The following is a 17,349-nucleotide window of genomic DNA, read 5'->3' on the forward strand; positions in this document are numbered from 1 at the left end:
AGAGGGAGAAGCAGGTACCCCACTGAGCAGGGGGCCCGATGCAGGGCTTGATCCCAGGACTCAGGGATCATGACCTGAGCTGAAGGCAGACATTTAACCCAATGAGCTACCCAGGCACCCCTAAATTTAAAAAAAAAATTTTTTTTTAAGATTTTATTTATTTATTTGACAAAGAGAGATCACAAGTAGACAGAGAGGCAGGCAGAGAGAGAGAGGGAAGCAGGCTCCCTGCTGAGCAGAGAGCCCCATGCGGGACCCAATCCCAGGACCCTGAGATCATGACCTGAGCCAAAGGCAGCGGCTTAACCCACTGAGCCACCCAGGCGCCCCTAAAAAATTTTTTTTTAAGTTTACTACGAAAAATCGTCAAGGTGAAAAGAAACCATGTGACCTTCATCTTCTATAGGCGTATCTTTAGACTCTTCCCGCAAAGCCCTGGGGAATGGAGTTTACAAAACTCACATAAGCTGCAATTCCAGCCTTGGTAGAATCTATGCAGGGCAATGGGACAGGACATGTGAAAAATAGCTGTAGAGCAAGGCTGTGGCACTTGCCCGCCGAGGGACAGTCAGAGCTGCTGACAGTCCATAGCCGGGAGAAGGTAGAACAATATGGGATGAGTCACAAGTGTGTGTCATCCTTGCTCTAGGTGAAATAGGGTTGTTGGGTAACAATAGGAAAATGTCGCAAAGCCGGAGGAGCCAGTGCACGCCTCAGATTGGGGGGCACAGCCTTGGGTGTGGGGTTCAGAGGACGAAAGAAAGAGAAGGCTCTGTGGGGGTGGTCAGGGCAAGCTTAGTGAGATGGTGGCTGGGACCAAACTCCAGAATCAGGGTTCCGTGGAACTCTTACTGGCTTGGAGCCCCAGGTGTTCAGAGTTGGCCTTCTATCTTCCCTGTGCTGTGAGCTCTCCTAGACGTTGATTTCTGGTAACTTTATTTTATTTATTTGTTTATTTAGAGACAGAGCATGAGCGGGGAGCAGGGGACACAGAGGGAGAGAGAGAGAAAGAGAATCCTAAGCAGACCCCCTCCTGAGTGCAGAGTTCCACTGGGGCTCAATCTTATGACTGAGATCACCACCTGAGCCAAACCCAAGAGTTGGGTGCTTTAACTAACCGAGCCACCCAGGCGTCCCTCTGCTAACTATTATTATGCAAGTACAATGCTTTCGGAGCAGAAAGGAGGAGGAAGAAAAGGAATACAAAGAACCAAAGAGGAAAAAATAACCTATAGTCCCATCCCCCTCTGCCAAAAATTCACTCCATGTTTTGGTGCCTTTCCATTCATCGCCCCCCTTTATGTACCCACCCACCCTCCAAGCTACCTATTCGTCCATCTGTCCATGTGGATTGGAGTTCTCAGCTGCAAACAACAGGATCCACTCTAACAGAAAAGGAATTGATTAAAAAACACTCAAGGGTCGCCTGAGTGGCTCAGTTGGTTGAGCGACCAACTCCAGATTTTGGCTCAGGTCCTGATCTCAAAGTCCCAGTATCAAGAACTTCATTGGGTTCTACACTCAGGAGTCTGCTTCAGGTTCTGTCTCTCCCTTTGGCCCTTCCTCCACTCACGTGCTCTCGCTCTCTCTCTCTCTCTCTCTCTCAGATAAATAGAAAAAAAAATCTTTAAATAAAACAAAACATTCAGGGGCACCTGGGTAGCTCAGTGGGTTAAGCCTCTGCCTTTGGCTCAGGTCATGATCTCGGGGTCCTAGGATCCAACCCTGCATCAGGCGCTCTGCTCAGCAGGGAGCGTGCTTCCCCCACCCCCTCTGCCTGCCTCTCGGCCTACGTGTGATCTCTCTCTCTGTCAAATAAATAAATAAAATCTTTTAAAAAATAAAATAAAATAAAACAAAACATTCAGTGGCTCACAGAAGAATCCAGAAAGGAAAATATTCAGGCTCAGAAGTCAGAAATGATGCCCAAACCACCGACGGTATCTTGCTAGTCAAGCCACCACGGCAGCTATCAGCATGAATTCTGCAAATTGCTTCAACTCACCCTCTTCAACAATAGTGGAAACTGGACCTCAGAACATCCCTCCCGTTGCTCTGAAGGCCAGATGCCTCCTCCAGCCCCCTTCCCTGGGATGCCTGCTATCTTTTACTGTCTTCCAAAGCAAAACCCCATGTGGTTGCATCAGATTGGTGGAGCCTGGGTCACGTGCAGACACCTGAACTGCAAAGGAGTCTGGGAAAATAAATTTCTGGCCTTTACGTCAGAGGAGTGAAATTGATGATCCAGGGAAAACCCACAAGAACCAGAAAGTTAATCAAAAGTTACCGGTGGGGGCACTCTGGGTGGCTCAGTGGGTTAAAGCCCTTGCCTTAGGCTCAGGTCATGGTCTCAGGGTCCTGGGATCGAGCCCCACATCAGGGTCTCTGCTCAGCGGGAAGCCTGCTTCCCCCTCTCTCTTTGCCTGTCTCTCTGCCTGCTTGTGAACTCTTGTCAATAAATTAAATCTTAAAAAAGAAAAAAAAAGGTACCGGTGACCATAATGTATGGCAAATGTCCCTTACTCTAGGCATTGTTTTTCTCCTCACAACTGCGGGATGGCATCAGTTTCATCATTCTCTGAATCTCCAGGGCCTGGCCCACGGTAGGCACTTGATACATGAGGAAGGAAAAGAGAAAGAGAAGGGAGAGATCACATATGTACACGTTGCTTTACTAAACAAGACTGGAGGAAGACCTTGTGTTAATAGAGTCCACTGGGCTCCCAAGGCCTCCTGTGGATTCTGAAGGAAGGAGACTCCCTTGCCCAGCATGCAAGTACGAGGCTGTCCTCCCATCCTTGTCAGACTCGTGCTCTGCCTCTGGCCTGTAGCATCTGGACCACAGGGAATGATGTCCTGGGGAGTCACTTACTTTCTTGGTAGCCCACCTGATGGCCTAATGTCACTCAGGCTGTCACTGAATCTCCTTCCCTCCCCAATCCCAGAGTTCTTGAAGTTTTAAGTGGTCTCTGAAGGCCAATCTAGAACAGTTGCTGCAAAGGCAACATCCGAGGTCTCCCCAAGGTGATAAAGATCACAGGTACCACATTCAAGCAGGTCTATTAAAATCATGCTCGTTCTTCACTGTCAAGGTGTGCCGTCACAGAATTATAGGGGTCCTGGCTTTTAGAAGTTAATGCTGTTGTTTGTTAAGAGGCTAGATACACATGCTTAAATGACAAGCTCTCTTGCTGCCAAATAAGGTAGGAAAAAGTCGTGAGCTCCCAGCTCTCAGGGCATGGGGATGGCCAGGCCTCACAGGCTGGGTGAGAGGAGGTGAAGGTGAGGAGGAGAGGCTGGGGGATGAAGGGGTCTGGGAGCCACCGCTGATGGGCATTCTCCCCAAACCCCTCCAAGCAGGTCAGACCCTGTAACTTCCATGAATTGCTATAACATCGTGAACCCCTCCTCCTCATGGCTGAATGTTTCGGTGGTTATCTGGCTGTCCTCTGCCCCCTCCCCTCCATCCCAGACCTGGCTGTGGTGACCCAGGAAGGTGCTGGGTGGGCAGAGGCTGGTGGGGACCAAGTCAGGGCGAAGGCTTCGAGGGTGAGGCTGAGCTGAGACCCATCACAAAGCCCGTCTGAAGCCTCCCCCTCACACTCCTTTCCCCCAGGGAGGAGCTGCTGATGTGTTTCTGGAGTGTTCCAGTCCAATTAGTGCCCTCCCCTGCTCCAAGGAGGGGCCCAAGCCACCACTCCCCTCCCTGAGGTGGAGACGGGTTGGCAGGGGGTGCCGAGGAGGTCTGAACACCCTGACCCAGCTCCTCCTGGCAGCGCTGCTGGCTCGCTGCCACACAGAGGCTGCTATGACAGCGCCCGTTTCTAGGCGACTGTTCTGGGGAATGGTCTGTTTTGGCAACCGGAGGGCCCCTGGGTAAAGGGGGCCGCTGGCCGCCACGCATTTGCATAGCAACCTCCTCCCCTCCAGGAGCCGGAGCCGGGTGCTGCTCCGCGGAGTCTGCCCAGCGCAGCCCCTGCCCTCCACCCAGCCCCACCTCAGCCCTCAGGCCCACCCCAGTGCGGGTGCCCTCCCTGCCTCGGCGCCCCCTCTTACCTCTCGGGGAGGTAGAGGCTGCCTGCGGAGCTAGGGTATTTCCGGAAAGGCTGGTGCCCTAGGGAAGTGGGGAAATGATGCTTGGGGACCAAACACAGAAACGGGGGTGGGGGGTGGTGGATGAAATATCATCTTCTACAAAGAGTCAAAGTCACATGGCTTAGTAGTGTCAAAATGCCTTCTGGATAACAGGGTTGGCTCACCACATATTTATTTAAGTGACCCCTCCCCCCGCAAAGGAAGCCCCAGGGGGTACTCAGATCATGTCATTTGGATCATTACATTACAAGCGTATGTGTGAATTCGGAAATGGGTAGGCCTGGAAAAAACATTTGTTACCTAGAAAAACCAGGCAGTGATATTCCTGGGAAATAATTTCAGATACTTGCAGGAGGAACTTGGTGGCACAGTGGTGTCTGCATTTCAGAAGAAACTGAAAGGGAAAATAAATAAGATGCTCCAGGAGGACACCCCCCAACATCCTGCACAGATCCACCCCAACCCCAACCACATCTGCTATCTTGAGTCTGTGATGCCAACGGAGATACCAGGTTCTGAGCATACAGACAGTAACTGCCCAAGGACACATGTCCTGGGCTGGAACCTGAGAAGGGGGTTGGGCAGGGGCAGGTCACCTCAGCTGAGTGATCACATTCCCTGGCAGCTGTCCAAGGGGCAGCTCTGGCTGCACCTGTTTGTGGGGAGATTTGCTTTTATCAGTGTTGACACAGCAGCCTGGCCAGGGAGTAGGAGAGTAATAAATAAATGAGAGAGGGAGGGTGGGGGGAAAGGCAGGAGCCACCGAGGCGAGGCAAAAATGCTGAGGTCTTTTTTTTCCCTTGTTGTATGTCAGCGCATTCAATCCAGTTTCCCCACCCTTGAAATCTCTGAGGATGGTGGACCGGCCTTGGCATGGGAGCTCTGGGTCTTAAAGGGATAGAATTGCAGATCGGAAGCACCTGAAGATCCTTGTGTGTCAATGTCTCACCGACAGATCTCAAGGTTACTTGGTATCCTCACCTGCCACTTCACAGTTTGTCAGGAAGCTCGGCAGGAAGGGATTTCCTTCCTCCCGCTGCCAAGTTTCAGCATCGGGGAGACAAGTATGATTAAAGTGTTGGGTTTAGGAGTTAGTCAAACCTAGGATCAAACCCCAGTGCTATCTAGCTGTGTGATTTGGGGTGCACTAACTAACCAGTCTGAGCCTCAGCTCCTCCCCAGAAATGGGGGAGCAAAACAAACTTCTGTCCAAGGATGCAAGTGAGGACAGAAGCTAAGGCTTGGAATAATTCCTCCATATATATGTTCACTTGGTTTTTCTTTTTTTCTTTTTTTAAGATTTTGTTTATTTATTCGACAGAGAGAGATCACAAATAGGCAGAGAGGCAGGCAGAGAGAGGGGAGAAGCAGAGAGAGAGAGCCTGATGGGGGGCTCGATCCCAGGACCCCAAGATCATGACCTGAGCAGAAGGCAGAGTCTTAACCCACTGAGCCACCCAGATGACCCTTGGTTGTTCTTAGTACCTATCAACAGCAAGTTTTTCTCAAGTTTTTCTCGAAAATATCCCTCCCCCCACAAAAAAGGAAAAAAAAGATCTGTTTCAGAAATGGCAGAAAGAACCTGCAACGCTTTTTGTCTCCCGGACAGGGCCAAATGGGACCTCTTAGTTTCTTGGCTTTGCTTCTAGTCTTCAGGGGCTACAAAGCAGCTCCCCTCCATTCTAGTCCAGTTCGGTGCCTAAGCGGGATGCAAAACACACCTGGTCATCAGAAGCCGCCTGACCAAGCCCAACAATAAATTGCGTTGTAACAATTACCACAGTGAGTCACTCCTGCCTTTCCGACAGGGAGGCAGCTAAGAAGGCAGGTTGCCGCTGTCAGACCACTGAATTCTAACCCCAGCCTTGGCAGCTCCCAGAGACAGGTTATTTAACTTTCATAAGACTTGCTCTCCTTGGGCACCTGGGTGGTTCAGTGGGTTAAGCCTCTGCCTTTGGCTCAGGTCATTATCTCGGGGTCCTGGGATCAAGCCCCACATCAGGCTCTCCGCTCAGCAGGAAGCCTGCTTCCCGCCACCCTCCCCCACCCCACCCCACCCCCGCCCGCCTCTCTGCCTGCTTGTGATCTCTGTCAAATAAATAAATAGAATCTTAAAAAAAAAAAAAAAAAGACTTGCTCTCCTTATCTGTAAAATGGGCATAATGAAGTCCCACAAGCTTGTCTGGAGAATTGAATGCGTGAAAAAAGCATGTAGTGAGGACAGAACCCAGAGAAAGGGCTTCATCGTGTCTGCACTGGCGGTCATTTGCTGTCTGATGAATGAGGCTGGGGACTGTGTCATACTCATCCCTGTATCCCCAGGTCCTCAAACAAAGCCTAGCGTTGAGTGGAGTCCAGTAACATTTGATGAATGAATGAATGCAAGGCCCCTGCCCTCAAGAAGTTAAATCTACCCAGGAAATAGAAGGTGTAGGAGGCAGCAGAGGGTTAAAAGTCATTCTACCAGTCCCAAAGCCCCAGAGGCAGACGGTCCCTTTGATCCCTGTTTCATCTATCCAGGATGCTTTCAAGAGAGGAAAACAGGAAGTATCCCTGATAGCCCAGCTCTGTTGTTCTGTTTTGTTTTTTTTTAAATGATGAGGGGTGGGGGGAGAATGGTCCTCTGGGTCACATTTTGCCAGTAAATCAGCCTCCTTCCTATCACATCCTGGGGCTTCCAAAGGGGCAGATAAATAGCTTCTTGCTCAGTGTGGGGAGAAAGAGAGATGTGGTCCAGAAATGGCAAACCTGACAGGTTGGGGTTCCTAAGCTAGAGCCTATTGTATTTGCATTCACTTCCTCCCTCCCTCACTGTTGAACATGTGCCTGGCCTTGATCAGGGGACCCTAGGATTACAGCTCAGTGTCTAGTGTCCCGGGTATAAAATGTCCAAAACAAAGGACAGTGAATTCAGAGGGGATGGGCCAAACACGGAAAAGCGAGAATGCTCCAAAGGGAGATAGCCACGTGATGAGCAAGCGGTCATAGGAAAGAAAAACAGAGCGGAACAAAAGAAAAAACCTGGAGAATAAGTATTTTGGAAAAACAAAAGAGAGCTGCTGCTTCTTTTTCTTTTCTTTTTTTTTTTTTTAAGTTTATGTATTTCTTTTTAGTTAAAATGAACATGGGGCTCAAACTCACAATCCTGAGATCAAGAGTCACACGCTCCTCTGACAAAGCCAGCCAGGTGCCCCAAAACATTGCTTCTACGAATTTGCAGCTAGGGTTGTAAAGGCCTTGTAATAGGATAACTGGACACAGAGACTGATGGCAGAAGGCCATCACTTCTAGGGACACACAAGATGGCAAGAATGTACAGAAGCAGGGAGGGGAAGAAGAGCTTAAGGCAGCAGATCCGACTCTGACCTAACCAGCCCGAAGACAGCAGGTGCTACCCCTGAGTGCTAAACTCACATCCGCGTTTGTTTCGTAAGTTCAGTTATTTATTTGCCCATGCTGGGCAGGAGAGAACTTTCCAGAAAGGTGCAAATATTCTATATTGGAATAGAGGTATAGTTTACATGGACAAATCTATTTGCCGACGTTACACAGTTAAGCCTCCTGCATGACTGTGTTTGTAAATTTCATCCAGGAAAAGAACTATACAAAGTAACCAAGTGGGAGGGGCTGGAGGTACAGATGAAACAAGAGACAGAACGGTTAATGACAGACTAAGCATCTGTGGGGGTTCATTATATCATTTGGTTGACATTAAATGTGGTTTGAAGTTTTTCATTAAAAAAAGGGTTCTTTTTTTTTTTTTAAGTGCCTATAACACGTCACTGTTGTCCTTAAGCAAGTCCCTTTTGGGTTATCAGCAAGGCAGCTGAGACATAATCTCTTTTCTTATACAAGAGGAAACAGAGGTGCACCTTGACTTGCTCAAGGTGTTCTCAGATATCCCGCAGCAGAGCTGACACTGAACTATCAAGCCGGAGCAGTGCCCTTCTGACCTTTTCAGCCGTCACCCACTTGTGGGGAGTCAGCTGGAATTCACCCCTCCCCCTGGGCTGCCTTTGCAAGGAGGTGCTGGGAGGCCACATGGGCTGGAAGGAGGATCTGTAGGCTGCAAACCCACTTTGCTCTCCAATGTTTTCATTCTGAAAGGTAATCCTGAGCATGCGAAGAATTCCGTTAGGTCCCTTAGCTGTGCTTTCCAAAGGCAGAGAGGGAAACCGGGACAATGAAAGATTTCCAGTCACCAAGACTTGAAAGAACAAGAGGGCCGGAGTCCCAGCTCAGTGGCCAACAGAAGTGTTGCCTTAGGGTGGTCTCCTCTCTTGCCTTGGTTTGCACTCATCTGTAAGACAAAAGCGAAGAAGGGGTGCCTGGGTGGCTCAGTCGGTTAAGCGTCTGCCTTCCACTCAGGTCATGATCTCAGGGTCCTGGGACGGAGGCCCTCATCAGGCTCCCTGCTCCGTGAGGAGTCTGCTTCTCCCTCTCCCTCTGCCTGCTGCTCTGCCTACTTGTGCTCTCTGTGTCAAATAAAGAAAATCTTTAAATATATATATATATATATATATATATACATATATATATATACACATACTTTGATTAAAAAATAATTTATTTTAAAAAATAAGATTGCGAAAAGACTTTTGGGTTCTATTACCTTATAGGGTTGTGGGGAAGATCCCAAGAGGTGTGGCTAGGAAAAGTAAAAAGAGTGGTAGCAAGGGGTAGCATTATGGGGAAGCAATGAGGCTTCGGCAGGATTCTTAAATAACTCTTTCGGGTGTGCCTTAAGGAAAAGACTTTTTTGGGGGGGGAGGACACAACATTTATGGATGTCTCTGCACTAGGCCAGATGTGGTGGTTTGTTTTCTCCATAATATCTCATTTACTCTCAAAGTACCTTATGGGGACTCAGGTACTATGATTTCACTCATTTTCCAGATGAGGAAAGAGGCACCAGAGACCCTGAGGCTGCCCAAGGCCAGACAGCTGGGATGGGCCAACTGGGACCCGGAGCAGGGCTGTCCTGTGGGGGTAAGGCCACACCCTCATCTGAGGGCCGGGTGGCTGCCAAGGCTCCCGGTCACCTGGGCGTTGGACTCAGCATCAGGAGACCCAGCCTCGAGTTCCAGCTTAGCCGCTTATTAGCCCCGTGACCTGGGCCGAGTCACATGGCCTCCCAGACCCTCCGTCTCCCCAGCTGTACCCCAGTGATAATAAAACCTACTCCACCTACCTCTCCAGAAGGAGGTGAGGATTCCTTGAAATCACTGATACTGCAAGGGTTTGGAAACAGCTGCAAAGGGCAACAGAAAAATGAAGACATCATGATTATTTTTTCAGAGACACATTTCTGGCTTATCACATGGGGACATTCCAGCCCCTCATCCACCCCCCAAGTCCACCCCCAAGCCCCCAACGGTGGTGGTCAGAACCGGAGGCCTGGGTGTCTCTTCCAATACTATTCTGGTCCAAAAGTAGGGAAGAGAGGCATCTCAAACGGTCTCAGCTTCAGGATTCCCCGAACAAACACAGTAGAGCGTTGGCTTCAGACTCCGCCCTGGGCCCAAACTTCAGTGAGGGCCCCTTTTCCTGTTTGTCGTAAAACAAACAGGCTTTCAGCCACTTGGGCAGGATTTAACTGGCGATCGGCCCTAGAGATAAGTGGGTCACACTCCGCAAGCTCACATGGGAGTAATTTGTACCCAAGAGCAGCTTATCATTTATATTTTTGAATCCAGGCCCCCGGGTGGCTCAGCTGGTTGGGCATCTGCCTTCGGGGTGGGTCATGATCCCGGGGTCCTGGGATCAAGTCCCACTTCAGGCTCCCTGCTCAGCAGGAAGTCTGCTTCTCCCTCTCTCCGCTCATGCTCTCTCTGTGTCTCTCAAGTAAATAAAATCTTTTAAAAAAAAAATAATGGTAAAAAGGTGAAGACAGGACGTTTTAGTATATCTGTCTTGTATACCCCCCCATTCCCTTCCCCTGTGTACCTGAAGCCCTTAGCACAGCCGGTCACAGCAGAGCACAGAGAATGTTCAAGAAATGAATGGAATTAGGGGGAGAGAGTGCAGGGGTTTTACAAGCATCCTGGAAGTGTACGGCTTTTCCAGGGGGTTTGTGCCCTTTTGTTAGGTGCAGCCGCCCCCACCCCGGACACTCACTGTCCAGCCACTTCTACTGCTTTCAACTCTAAGCTTAGAGGGACCATGTGTTTCTAAACCTCAAATCAGGAAACAAGGGCTGACCGAGTATTTGAAACCAGGAATCTATATTCCAGAAGGATTTGTGCCCTTTGTTTTGCACTCGAATTTGTAATAAGTATCCTCCTTCTGCATTTGACAGACTTTGCTCAGCCCGGTTTGCCCATGGACAGTCTATCTTACAGAGATAAGGCTGAATCAATACATATAGGGAGATCCCAGGGACTCATCAGCCGACCTTCTAATTCACTTGCCCCGTGGCTTGGTGGTCCTCTGCTAGGCTGCCATCCACTACTCAGCATAGGTGAAGTGGATAACCGAGTAGGGTCAGGATTGTTCCCAAGGGGAGAGCCCTCGGGTGCTGGGTGGGGCAGGAGGAGCCTCGGATTGGATTCCACGTCTGCTTCTAATTGGTGGTGTGCCCTTGGGGAGGTCGCTTCCCTCTGGTCTCTCTGAGAAGTGAAGGGGTGTGGCAGATGGCACAGGCTCAAAACCTGACTGACATCTTGCAGGTCAAGCCCTGGGATGTGAGAATTTACCCACATACTCTGCTTTTCCTCCTGCAGTTTGGGGATAAACTGTCTGGCTCCTATCTAAGGCAAACACCTTCACTGGCCCTTGGATCCCATCCCCTCCCTCTAGCAATGCTCTCTCCTCGCCCCTGCATCATGTTTTTCCCTCTTTGCTAAATCATTTAAAACAGCATATCGATACATTCAAATGTGGGCAACTGGGTGGCTCAGTCAGTAAGGTAAGCAATATCGCTAACCCCTCATGCCTTTCAGCTCAGGTCATGATCCTGGGGTCCTGGGATTGAGCCCCACATCGGAGTCTCTGCTCAGGGAGAAGCCTGCTTCTCCCTCTCCCCCTGCCTGCTGTTCCCCCGCTTGTGCTCTCTCTGCGCCAAATAAGTAAATAAAATCTTTAAAAAATACATGTAAATGTGCTATAATAGCACCCATCTTTTAAAAAGTCTCTCCTGGGGCGCCTGCGTGGCTCAGTGGCTTAAAGCCCCTGCCTTCCGCTCAGGTCGTGATCCCAGGGTCCTGGAATCGAGCCCCGCATCAGGATCTCTGCTCAGCGGGGAGCCTGCCTCCCCCCACCCCACCCCCCCCGCGCCTGTCTCTCTGCCTGCTTGTGATCTCTGTCTGTCAAATAAATAAATAAAATCTTTTTTTTTTAAAGATTTTATTTATTTATTTGACAGAGAGAGATCACAAGTAGGCAGAGAGGCAAGCAGAGAGAGTGAGAGGGAAGCAGGCTCCCCGCCGAGCAGAGAGCCCGATGCGGGACTCGATCCCAGGACCCCGAGATCATGACCTGAGCCGAAGGCAGTGGCCTAAACCACTGAGCCACCCAGGCGCCCCTAAATAAATAAAATCTTAAAAAAAAAAAAAAAAGTCTCTCCTGACCCTACTTCCCTGCCAGCTTCTCTCGGGCAAGTTCAATCACTACACAACTCTGTTCACACTGCTCTTTGTTAAGGTCAACGGTCCTACCCCCTGCCCCCTCCCCCGCCGTGCCCTGTCCCCCCGATGTGGTTAAACCTAAAGGTCATCGTTACTCTTCATCTTACTTGACTGACAACGAGGATCAGCTGATCATTCCTTCTCCCTTTGACACTTGTTTCTCTTGGCTTCCAAGACACTACATTTTCTAGGCGATTCTTCAGGGTAGATTCTCCTCATTTCCTTCACCTCGAAATGTTAGAGGCTCCTGGGGCTCAATCCTGGTATCTGTACTCAATCTCCACCAAGCCACCGATGATCTCATTCAGTCCCATTGTGTTAAATGCCACGTGGCTTAGCCTAGGTTCCTCTAGAAGCAGAACCCTAATCAAAGGTTTGCATGCAGGTAGTTTATTTGGGAATAAAATTGCAGGGAGCAGAAATGAGAGACGGGGTGACACAGAAAGAGAGAAGAAAAGATAAACCAAGTCAAGAGTACATTATTGAGCTGACCACCACCACTATGGGATACAGACCCTCTTCTCCACAGACACTTCTAAGGAGATTCAGAACTGTCTGTCAAGGGATAAAAAGGCATCCACACTCACCCATCAGCTTCCTTCCACCGTGGGTTAAGGGCGGCCCCACGAGCATCAATGCCCCCATAGTTCTGAGTTATACATATGGAGGCACTGAGGGAGTTTCCAGGTTGTCCTACAGTCACCCTTGTGCAAGAAGCAAGAGGTGCACAGAGAGGTAGGGGTGAGGCACTTGTCCATTCATACCCATGGCAAATCTACATGATATCAAGCTGGGGGAAGAGTCAGGGCCAAGAGAATTTAAGGAAATGTCTGAAATGCCACCTATAACGCAATGGCTCTCAGCTTTCTATCTCTAGCCGGAGCCTCCCCCCACTTAAATTCCAGACTCATGTATCCACTGCTTACTCCAGATTTCCACCTGGTTGTCTCCTCAAAACCTGCTCCATTCAGTCTCCCCCTCATTCCCCACCCCCCACACATTTTCATTAATGGCAACTCTATCCTCCCAGATGTTCCTTCCTTCCAAAGCAAAGACCTTGGACTCATCCTTGAGTCTGCTCTACATACAATCCATCAGTAAATTAAGCGGGCTTGACCTTCAAAATATATCCAAAATCAGACCACTTCTAACCTCTACTCCTTGCCCAAGCCACACCGGCAGCCCTTGACGGGATTGCTGTCATTATCTGCTCATGAGCCTTCCTGCTTTCTCACTTATCCACTCACATCTCTTCTCCATTCTCTACGGCTGCTAGTGAGTCTTCTAAAATACAAGTCAGATAATGTTGCTCCTCGCCATTTCCTTTCCCCTTCCCTGCTGTGTATTTCTCCATCACACTTATCACTATCTGACATAATACAGACCTTCTGTATTTACATATTTACTCTATTGTCGTCTCCTTCTACTAGAATAACAACAAGCATTTTTGTCTATTTTATCTCCAGGACCTAGAAAGGTGCCTGGTACATGGCGGGGGGGGGGGGGGGGGGGGGGGGGAGGGGGGGGGGGGTACAATAAATATTCGTTGACTAAAGATCATCTAGTTTAAGCCCATGCACTTGGCACATGAGAAAACTGTAGCCCAGAGATATGACTAGGCTAATTACACTGCACAGCCTTTTTTTTTCCTTTTCTTTTCTTTTGCAAGGCCTTCTTGATGCCTCTGCTGGTGCTCTGAATAACTGGTCTCCATTTTCAGCAACATTAATCCTTAGTTGTTATTATTATGGATGTTGCCGTCTAGCCAATCTGAGTAGCAGTCTGTAGTCAGGCTCAAATGCACCTCCACAAAATCACTAGAGAATAATCCCAAGACATTGGAAGCATAAGTAATCCAAGATCATACAGTATAAAGGCATCAAGCAACAACTGAGGGGATTCAAGGTGAGGGAGAGTCTCGGGGGTGTTTTGAGAGAGAAGTGCAACACTGAGCTTCCTGAGGGAGAAAGTGAGTGTTTCAGGTGTGGGAGAAGCAAGAGCAAGGAAGACGTTATCACTAACCCCTCATGCATGCCATTCTCTGCCCTCCGTTCAGCAGGGTGGAATGGCCAGTGTGAAATGACTTTGGCATTGACCTGGGGGGGTTAGTTCTACTCGGCTATGTTCTAGCTGTGTGGGCAAGTTCCCGACCCCATTGTGCTGTGAGCATTACATGGAATAATATAAAAAGGTACTTAAAGGGGCGCCTGTGTGGCTCAGTGGGTTAAAGCCTCTGCCTTCTGCTCAGGTCATGATCCCAGGGTCCTGGGATCAAGCCCCACATGGGGCTTTCCGCTCAGCGGGGAGCTTGCTTCCCCTTCTATCTCTCTCTCTCTCTCTGCCTGCCTCTCCGCCTACTTGTGATCTCTGTCAAATAAATAAATAAAATCTTAAAAAAAAAAAAAGGTGCTGAAACAAAAAAAGTACTTAGTAGAATGACGTGGACAAGCAGTAAGTAAGTAATATCAAGGTTCTTGCTATGACTCTTTGAATGGAATCATGGGTGTGTGCAGCAGTAAGTGTCGGGCCGATCAGGAGAACATTGTGACTGGCATCAGGCTCCATTAAGACGTAGAGGCCAGATAATGGAGGACACTGAATGCCAAGCTGAAGTCTTGGCACTGTGATGTTACTAAAGGACCTTTTTTTTTTTAACTGCCCAAGGACTTTTTTTTTTTTAAGATTTTATTTATTTGAGGGAGAGTGAGCGTGAGCAGGGGAGAGGGCGGGCAGAGAGAGAGGGAGAACCAGACTCCCCGATGAGCAGGGAGCCTGATGCAGGGCTCAATCCCAGGTACCTGGGATCATGACCTGAGCCAAAGGCAGACGCTTAACCGACTGAGCGAGCCAGGTACCCCGTTACTAAAGGATCTTGACCAGGGAACACACAAGACTCAGTACCTATGATGAAGACAACGTGATGTCCAGAAGACCAACAGAAAGGAGCAGCCTGCCATCACCAAGCCCCATGCAGGACCCTGTTCACCTCCACCACTGTTCTTTCTCATCCTGTTGCAGGGACAGGTTTCAGGTCTTTGGGCCTCCTGAAGTTCAGGACACAGTCATTCCTACTGTCAGAGCACAAGGCCTGGCCCATAGTCGGGCTCCCGGAGCTTTCATTCTAGTCTCACTAACCTACACTGACCACTATGGGAAAAATTCAAGTGTGTGATGATGGAAGCCTGAGTGGGGATAGTGGCCAGGATCACAGAAAACCGGGGGAGAGACAGTAATTGTTGCAATTCTTTGTACACAGAAATTCAAGAAAGCACAAGGGCACGTGGGTGTCTCAGTTGGTTACAAAGTTAAGTGTCTGCCTTATGCTCAGGTCATGATCTTGGGTCCTAGGATGGAGCCCTGAATCAGGCTCCCTGCTCAGTGGGGAATCTGCTTCTCCCTCTGCCTGCGGCTCCCCCTGCTTGTGCTCATGAGCTCTCTCTCAAATAAATAAACAAAATCTTTTAAAATAAGCTAATTAATTAAATAAAACATAAAGTGGTGTTAGTAATAGGCTTGCGATTAATTCCCCCCATCCTATTCTGGTCAATTCTTCATTTAAAATTATGAGGGGACTGTCTCTGAAGTTTTCAAGCTAAGTCACTTCACAAACACTTATACAAGTTTTGTTTTTCTTTCTCTGTAAAGAGAAGAATCAAAGACCTCAGGGCTTTAGGTCAAGTGACTGGTAGGCGAGTGGCTGGTCTGCAGCTCCCAGGCCACGAAAGAGAATAATAGCAAGAAACCAGAATGTCTGGGCACCTGGGTGGCTCAGTTGGTTAAGTGTCTGCCTTCCACTCAGGTCATGACCCTGGAGTCCTGGATTCAAGTCCCATATTGGGCTCCCCATGCTCTGCAGGGAGCCTGCTTCTCCTTCTCCCTCTGCCTGCCACTCCCCCTGCTTGTGCGCACTCTCACTCTCTCTGTCAAATAAATAAATAAAATCTTAAAAACAAAACAAAAAAACCAACCAGAATGTCTGAGCCAGGCCGTGACCCCCAGGTGAGTGAAGGTGCCCCTGGTGAGATTCTGCCCCTTTGCTGCTTTAGGAAGCTACCACCAGGCACTCCACTCCTCACCCAGGGACTAAAACGGAAGATTGCCCGTCTGAACATTAAATTATAAATTACCATTGTCAGAACTAGAGCAGAGATACGAAAGACATTCTTTTAAAGGGCTCAGTGGCTCTGGGAGGCTAGGTAGTCCTGAAGGAATTTGGGCATACATTAAAATTGCAAGTTCCCAGGTCCCACCCCAAACCTCCTAAATCCGGATCTGTATTTAACAAGATTCCCAGGTGATTCCTGTGCAGATTACAATTGTAAAGCTGCAGTGAAAGGGAGGGTCAGAAGCAAGGAAAAGGAGGAGTTACAAAGGCTCAGGTAGCCCATGTGTATCCAAGCACTACCTGGCCAGAGAAGGGGGTCTTGGCCAAAAGGCTGGGGATATTAAGGTCCATTGGCAAGGTCATCCCTGCTGTGGGGTTGGGTGAGTCTGGATACCCAGCTCCAGTGCTCTTCAGCTTCCAGGTCATCTGACCGCTCCTCACAATCAACCTCTGCTCCCTAAACCCTACTCCAGTTACCACTTGGCTTCATTCAACTCTTAGGACACAACATGCTGGGCATGTTGACGCAAAGATATTTTTGCATCTGACAGACATTTTTCTAGTTGAAAACTAAACTGGCATCTTCGATATACAAATCAAACCAAGTCAGAGGAGGGCACACTTCTGGAGTCTGATCAGCGAAACTGGGTGATAATTAGACAGCCCTGTCCCGAAACAGCCCAGTCAGCCAGCAGCCTTCTTCCAATAACCATATCTCATCTCCACCCCGCCCCAATCCTAGAATTTCTACCTGTATCACATAATTGGGCTCAGCTAGTCCTCTGGCGTCACTGGGCTGAATTCCGCACTACCATCTGCTAAGTTCCCTGAGGGCAGCCAAGGTCCTCCACGGAAAACAAACCTGAAAGGATCCTGTCCTGGGTGCCAAGAACTTAAACCCAGAAAGGAAAAGAAGTGCCTACAATAGAAGAAACCACCATTTCTTGTCTGGGGAGTATTTCGCTGAGGTTTCGACATGGAAAAAACGGGAAGCAGAGTAAATGTAGACCAGTGAGGGAATCGCTAAGTGAATTACGGCATAGGTATACCCCGAATATATCCAACACGGTCCTATGCGGTGATAGTCCACGCGGATTCCGTGTAGTAATCTGGAAAACACTGCTGATATATATTCTGTGACCATCAGAGTCTCAGCAGGAAACAGATGGCGCAATCAAAATGGGGAACTTTGGAGAGACCTTATAAAGGGACTATTTGCAAAGGTGTGAGCCGCATTTGGAAAAGCCACAGAGCAAAGGGGAGCTGTTTCCACTTCCGGGCTGTGTCTGAAGGGGTAAATGGGGCCCTTAGAGGAACAGACAGAACTACCTGGAGAAAAGCCTCGCAGGCCCCCCAGCCAGGAGCCGTGGACTTCTTCCGTGGACTCAGCTCGTCTGCGGGGACCTGGAAGGGAGGGAGGTGGGAAAGGAATAGGTCTCAAGCCCAGCCAGTAGCCAAGGAGGCAAAAGGGCACCCAGCAGACCGCTGGAGTGCAGAGCAGGGTGAAGGCGTTTGGTGAGAAAA

The 17,349-nt window shown here is 49.2% G+C and overlaps 1 long non-coding RNA gene across 1 annotated transcript; it reads right to left on the minus strand.

Moving 5' to 3' along the window:
- Positions 1–7,561: 7,561 nt before the first annotated feature.
- On the minus strand, positions 7,562–17,229 carry LOC123941198. Its single transcript, XR_006818230.1, has 3 exons — positions 17,155–17,229; positions 9,287–9,346; positions 7,562–8,395 (listed from the first exon to the last, which is right to left on the minus strand). It is a non-coding gene; the product is annotated as an uncharacterized LOC123941198 (long non-coding RNA).
- Between the last annotated feature and the right edge of the window lie 120 nt (positions 17,230–17,349).

This window comes from Meles meles, chromosome 5 (assembly GCF_922984935.1).
Source record: "Meles meles chromosome 5, mMelMel3.1 paternal haplotype, whole genome shotgun sequence".
NCBI classification, from domain to species: Eukaryota; Metazoa; Chordata; class Mammalia; order Carnivora; family Mustelidae; genus Meles; species Meles meles.